Source organism: Narcine bancroftii, chromosome 3 (assembly GCF_036971445.1).
Source record: "Narcine bancroftii isolate sNarBan1 chromosome 3, sNarBan1.hap1, whole genome shotgun sequence".
In the NCBI taxonomy this organism is placed as follows: Eukaryota; Metazoa; Chordata; class Chondrichthyes; order Torpediniformes; family Narcinidae; genus Narcine; species Narcine bancroftii.
The window spans coordinates 168,036,570-168,042,677 of NC_091471.1; positions in this window are offsets into that span (position 1 = coordinate 168,036,570).

Here is a 6,108-nt window from a genome sequence, read left to right on the forward strand (position 1 = left end):
TGTATCGAACCAATTTAAATTATGTAGGTCAACTAGGCAGGAATGTCCACTATCTCACTCACTGTTTGCTTTAGCAATCAAACCAATGGCAGAACTGATAAGAACAGAAAATAAAATAAAATAAAAAGAATAAAAATTAAGGAGGAGTATAAAATCAGTTTATTTGCAGATGACATCATAGTATACCTACAGAACCAGAAATATCAATAAAAGAACGACATAAGAAATTGAAGGAATATGGAGAAATATCAGGGTACAATGCAAATAAAAGTGAAATGATGCCAATGAATAATGTAGATGATACAGAATTTTTAAAAGAATCACTATTTAAATGGCAAACACAAACAATCCAATACCTTGGTATTAGATTAGATAATAATTTAAGTACAAATTAAATTATCAGCCATTAATAAAGAAAATACAGGAAGACTTAGAACATTGGAAACAATTACCACTAATGTTGATAGGGAGGGTAAATTGCATTAAAATGAATGTCTTCCCAAGGAAACAATTCTTATTTCAATCATTACCAATTCCCTTAACAGAGAAATTATTCAATGAACTTAAGAGAATAATAAGGGAATTTTTATGGAAAGGGGGGAAACTGAGGATAGCATTAGATAAATTAACAGAGAGGTACAACCAAGGTGGTTTGCAGTTACCAAACTTTAAAAATTATTATAGAGCAGCACAATTAAGGTATTTATCAGATTTTTATCAGACAAGGGAAAAACCAAATTGTACTAAGATAGAACTAGATAAAATAGGGGACAAGGTTCCTGAACATATACTTTATAAGTGGGATGAAAAGCTGGTGCAATATAAAAGCTCACCAGTACTGCATCATTTACTCAATATATGGAAGAAGATTCACTTAGAAAGGGAAAAAAAAACAAATTACCAACTACCAAAATTATAATTAATGCAAAAACAGCTAATTCCTTTTACAATAGATAACCTTTCCTTTAGAGAATGGGAGAGAAAAGGAATTAAAAGAATAGAAAATTGTTTTTTGGGAAATAATTTATTAAAATTTGAACAAATGAAGTACAAATATGGAATTACTCATGGTACAATGTTTGCATACCATCAACTGAAAGCCTACTTAAAGGATAAATTGGGAAACAGACTGAGATTACCAGAAAGAAGCAGCTTTGAATATGTGATTACAGAAACAATGATAATAAAAGTATGACGAAAATGTACATAACTGCAAGAGAAGGAAAATGATGAAATAATTTATAAACCCAAACAAAAGTGGGAAAAAGATAAAAAATTAAACATGGGAAAATTTATGCTCTGGAACTATGAAGAATATAATAAACACAAGGTTATGGATGATACAATATAATTGGTTACACAGGTTATATATCACACCCCAAAAGTTTTTTTAAAAATGGGATCCAACAGTATCAGATAGATTTTTTCGCTGTAAGAAGGAAATGGGAACAACAGTACATGCAAATTGGGCATGTGAGAAAGTGGAAAAGTTTTGAGAAGAACCAAATCAGGTATTAAATAAAATCACAAAAAGCAACATACCAAAAAATCCAGAGATCTTTCTTCTAAGTAATATAAGAAGTAAAGAATTAGGCCTCAAACTGGATGAAGTGCAAAAAAGATTTATTATGATAGCCTTAGCTGTAGCAAAAAAATGTATAATGTCAACTTGGAAATCAGAAGAGAGTCTGAGAGTACAGCAATGGTACATAGAAATGAATAAATGTATTCCATTGGAAAAAATAACATATAATTTAGAAAATAAAGTCACATTTGAGCAAGTTTGGGAACTGTTCATTGAACATAACAGAGAGGGTTTGCTTCGGACCCCCTAAAATGATAAAATGAGAAGACAAAATGACTTGATCCAGTGTGTAAAGTAGATGACACAATTTTCTTGTTTATTTTCATTGTGTGATGACATTCTTTAATGTTTTTTTTTGTATTGTATATGTTGAACGTTTAATGGGTTTGGAGGGGGTTGGGAAGGGGGGGAGGGTAGGTAGGGGGAAAAAAGGGGAGAAAATGCCACTGTGTATATTTAAGAGGGAAATGTTTGTATGTATTTGATTGATATGGTTCACAGTGTGAAAAATTAAATAAAAAACAATTCAGGTACTGACTGAGGTCAAAAGTCTGACCCATATAAAAATCAACCCCCCCCCCCCCCCTCCACCTCACCCCAGCCTTTTTTTGGCCTGAAAAAGTGGTCCAAAAAATTGGATGATTACACAAGTGTATATGTTAATTTAAAATAAATATGTATAATTAATTTGGAATAAATTACTTGCTTACACACTACTGTTCATCAATCTCCCAGCCTTGCAGTGCTGATTTTGATGCTCCTGTACCTTCTGGTAGAGATCCAAGATTCTGTGTGGTGGATGGATGGAAAGGGTCCTCAATAATTCTTTGAACCCTATTTAAGCAATGCACCCGGAGAATGTCATCAATAAAGGAAAGACCATAAGACCACAAGCTAGAGGAGCAGTAGGCCATTCAGCCCATCAAGTCTGCTCTGCCATTCCATCATGAGCTGATCCATTCTCCCACTCACCCCCACATTCCTGCCTTCTCCCGTTAACCTTTGATACCCTGACAATTCAGATACTTATCCATCTTTGCTTTAAATACATTCAACAACTTGGACTCCACAGCATCCCATGGTAGAAAATTCTAGAGGTTCACCACTCTCTGACTGAAGAAATTCCTCTGCATCTCTGTTGTCAAAGGGCACCCTCTTGTCCTATACTCTCCTACCATGGGAAACAAGTTTGTCACATCTACTCTGCAGGCCTTTCAACAGTCTTCCCCTTTTTCTTTCAAACTCCAAGAAGTACAGTCCAAGAGCCTTCAAATGTTCCTCATAAGCTAATCCCTTCATTCCAGGAATTATTCTTGTGAACAATTTCTGAACCCTCTCCAATACAAGTTTATCCTTTCTTAGATAAGGAGCCCAAAACTGAAGCCTGATTTCTAAGTGAGGTATCACTAGTCCCTTACAAAGCTTCAAAATCACATCCCTGCCTCTACCCTATTCCTCTGGATATAAATGCCAGCATTGCATTTGCCTTCTTTACCACCAACTCAACCTGGAGGGTATCTTGCAGAAAAACTCCCCAAGTCCCTTTGAATCTCTGAATTTTGAATGTACTCCCCATCCAAATAATACTCTGCCATTTTATTCCTTCTACCAAAGTGCAAGGCCATACACTCTCCAACATTGTATTTCATTTGCCACTTCTCCTATTCTATCTAAATCTCTTTGCAGCCTCTCCATTTCCTCATCACTACCTGCCCCTCCATCTATCTTTTTATCATCTGTAACCTTAGCCACAAAACTATTTGTTCCGCATTCCAAATCATGAACATGCAATGTGAAAAGAAGTAGCCCAAACACCAACCACTGCGGAACACTGCTGGTAACCGGTAACCAAAAGAATAGGATCCTTTTAATACCACTCTCCCTTTCCTGCTGAACAGCAGGATGCTCTACCCATGCAAGTATTTTTCCTAGAAGTTCAAGTTATTTATCATCCAAGTGTACCAGTATAACCTGACGAAACATCGTTCTTCAGTCCACAGTGCAAAAGAGTGTAAACACACCTACAGGCATAACACACATACAGACAAGTACGGTGCATGTGTGCATACATTTCAAATAAATATTATTAATCAGTAGTGAAGTCTCAGAGTTATTTTAGCAGTTTATAAGTCATTCAACAGTCTTACTGCTCATGGGAAGAAGCTATTCCTCAGCCTGGTGGTTCTTGCTCTGTATCTTTTTCCCGACAGGAGTAACTGGAAGATGCTGCGTGCAGGGTTGTAAGGGTGCTCACTGATTTTACGAGCCTTCTTTAAGCAATGATCCCATACATCACATTGATTTGGGGGTGGGGAGAGGGAGACCCCAGTGATCCTCTCTGCTGCTTTTATGTTCCTGTGGATTGACATCTGATGGCATGCTCTACAGCAACCGTAACACATTGGGTTGCAGCCAGCCAGGATGCTCTTGATAGAGCTTCCATAGAAAACTGATAGAATAGTGAGTGGTAGACTTGCCCGCCTCATTCTTCTAAGGAACTGCAGTCACTGTTGCACCTTCCTGACAAGTGAGGGTTGTGCGTCCTGTGTAGGTCACTTCTGAAGTGGAATCCGAGGATCTCTCTGGCACTTCTGTTCACTTCTCTCTCCACTATTGAACTATTAATGTGTAGTGGAGGGTGGTCATCCCTGGTCCTCCTGATGTCCACAATCATCTCCTTTGTCTGTCCATGTTGAGAGTCGTGTTGTTATTCTCGCACCATTTCATCAAATTTTCCACCTCTTCTCTATATTTTGACTCATCATCATTGCTGATGACGTCAACTACTTTTGTGTCATCTATAAACTTGATGAGTCTGTTGGAGCTGAAGTCTTGGGTCAGTAGCATGAACCAAAAGTGGGTGAACACACAACCCTGAGGTGCACCAATGCTCAGTGAGATGGTGCTCAATGTTCTGCTGCCAGCCCAGACAGTCTGGTCTTTCTATTAAGAAGCCCAGAATACAAAGAACAACTTCTCCACTAGCTTCTGGGCAATTTGAGGAAAAATCATATTAAATGCTGAACTGAAGTCAATGAACTGCAACTTGGCGCAATCAGTATCAGAACAAACCTAATCAGGGAGCATTAGAGTAACCATGGGGCGGGTGGGGCACAAACATGTGGCAGTTTTGTGTGGCATTTGCTGCTCATATTCCATGTGGGGGGGGGGGTGGAAACGATGGTTGCCCATGTATAAGCAGGGATCAATATGTATAACCATGCCGCCAGATCGACATTTTGTGCATTTGATCAATCCTATGCAAATTCTTTACAACTACAGAATTAAATGCAGGATGTTTTCACTAATTTCTGCACTTGGACCTACAGCTTAAAGACCTACAACTTCAGTTTCAAACCGTACTTCTCTACTCAAGTGTTGTAGCTGGTGTTCTTGTGAATAAATCTATTTTTAAAAGCAACCATTTTGTGCTTCAGATGTATTTATCATTTTCTCAATGCTATAAATAAGATGAACGTTGAACCTCAGTGAAATACAAAAACTATAGATGCTGATACAATATGATGTTGCCGACCTGCTGGGCTCCTACAACACTGAATTTCTTTTAAGCAAACATAAACTTTATTCACAATAAATTAAATACAAAAGGAAAAACAAAGTTCTGTTTCCATACATTTCCATCACTGTACATTGTTACATTCATTTCTATTAACAGCATTACCACTACTGTGGCATCATGTCCTTGCTCTCCCTTCAGTTGTTTGAGGGACTTCCCCTTGATCTCAGTTGCGGGTCCATCCAGCCAGAAACTCCTCCCTTTCTGACAACACACGAGCTGATGATAATAAAACTCTGCCATCAACAACCAACACACCAACCCAGTTCCAATTTAAAAACATGCTGAAAAGTCTCTCTCTCTCTCTCTTTCACTTTCGTGCGTGCATGCACACACACACACACACACACACACACACACACACACACACACACACACACACACACACACACACACACACACACACTGCACTATGCACCCACGCTACACAAAATATAGCCTACATGCAAACCATGTTTTTCTCTTTTTCTCTCTCTCCTTCCCTCCCCCTCACACACACACTGCACTGAGTAAATGCAGACAGACCCAAAAATCATTCAAATTTTGCATAATAATCATGAAAGCCAAGGCTGGCATCAAGAAGTGAATTAAATGCATGGCTTACCTTAAGACGAGTTGGTGGTACTGAATATCCTAAGAATGGTGTCCTTCCACTCATTTGTGCTTTTTTGGGTTAAGTCCCTCTCAAATGCTAGCTGAACCAAATGGCCCTTTCTTCTGTGGAGCATTGCATTTCTGTGGTCCGAAAATACATTTCTCAGAGTGGAGAATGAATTCTCAAGCATTCTGTAAAGGCACCAAATGTTAAGGCACTTTTGAAAGCAGTCAGTCCACTGGACATTCCAATCAGATATGTATGGTACTTTGGAAGATGTGTTGTATTGTCCAAACCCCTTGATTGGCTGTGATTATTTTTGTGAGCAGAAAAACTTTTTAGCAACTTAAT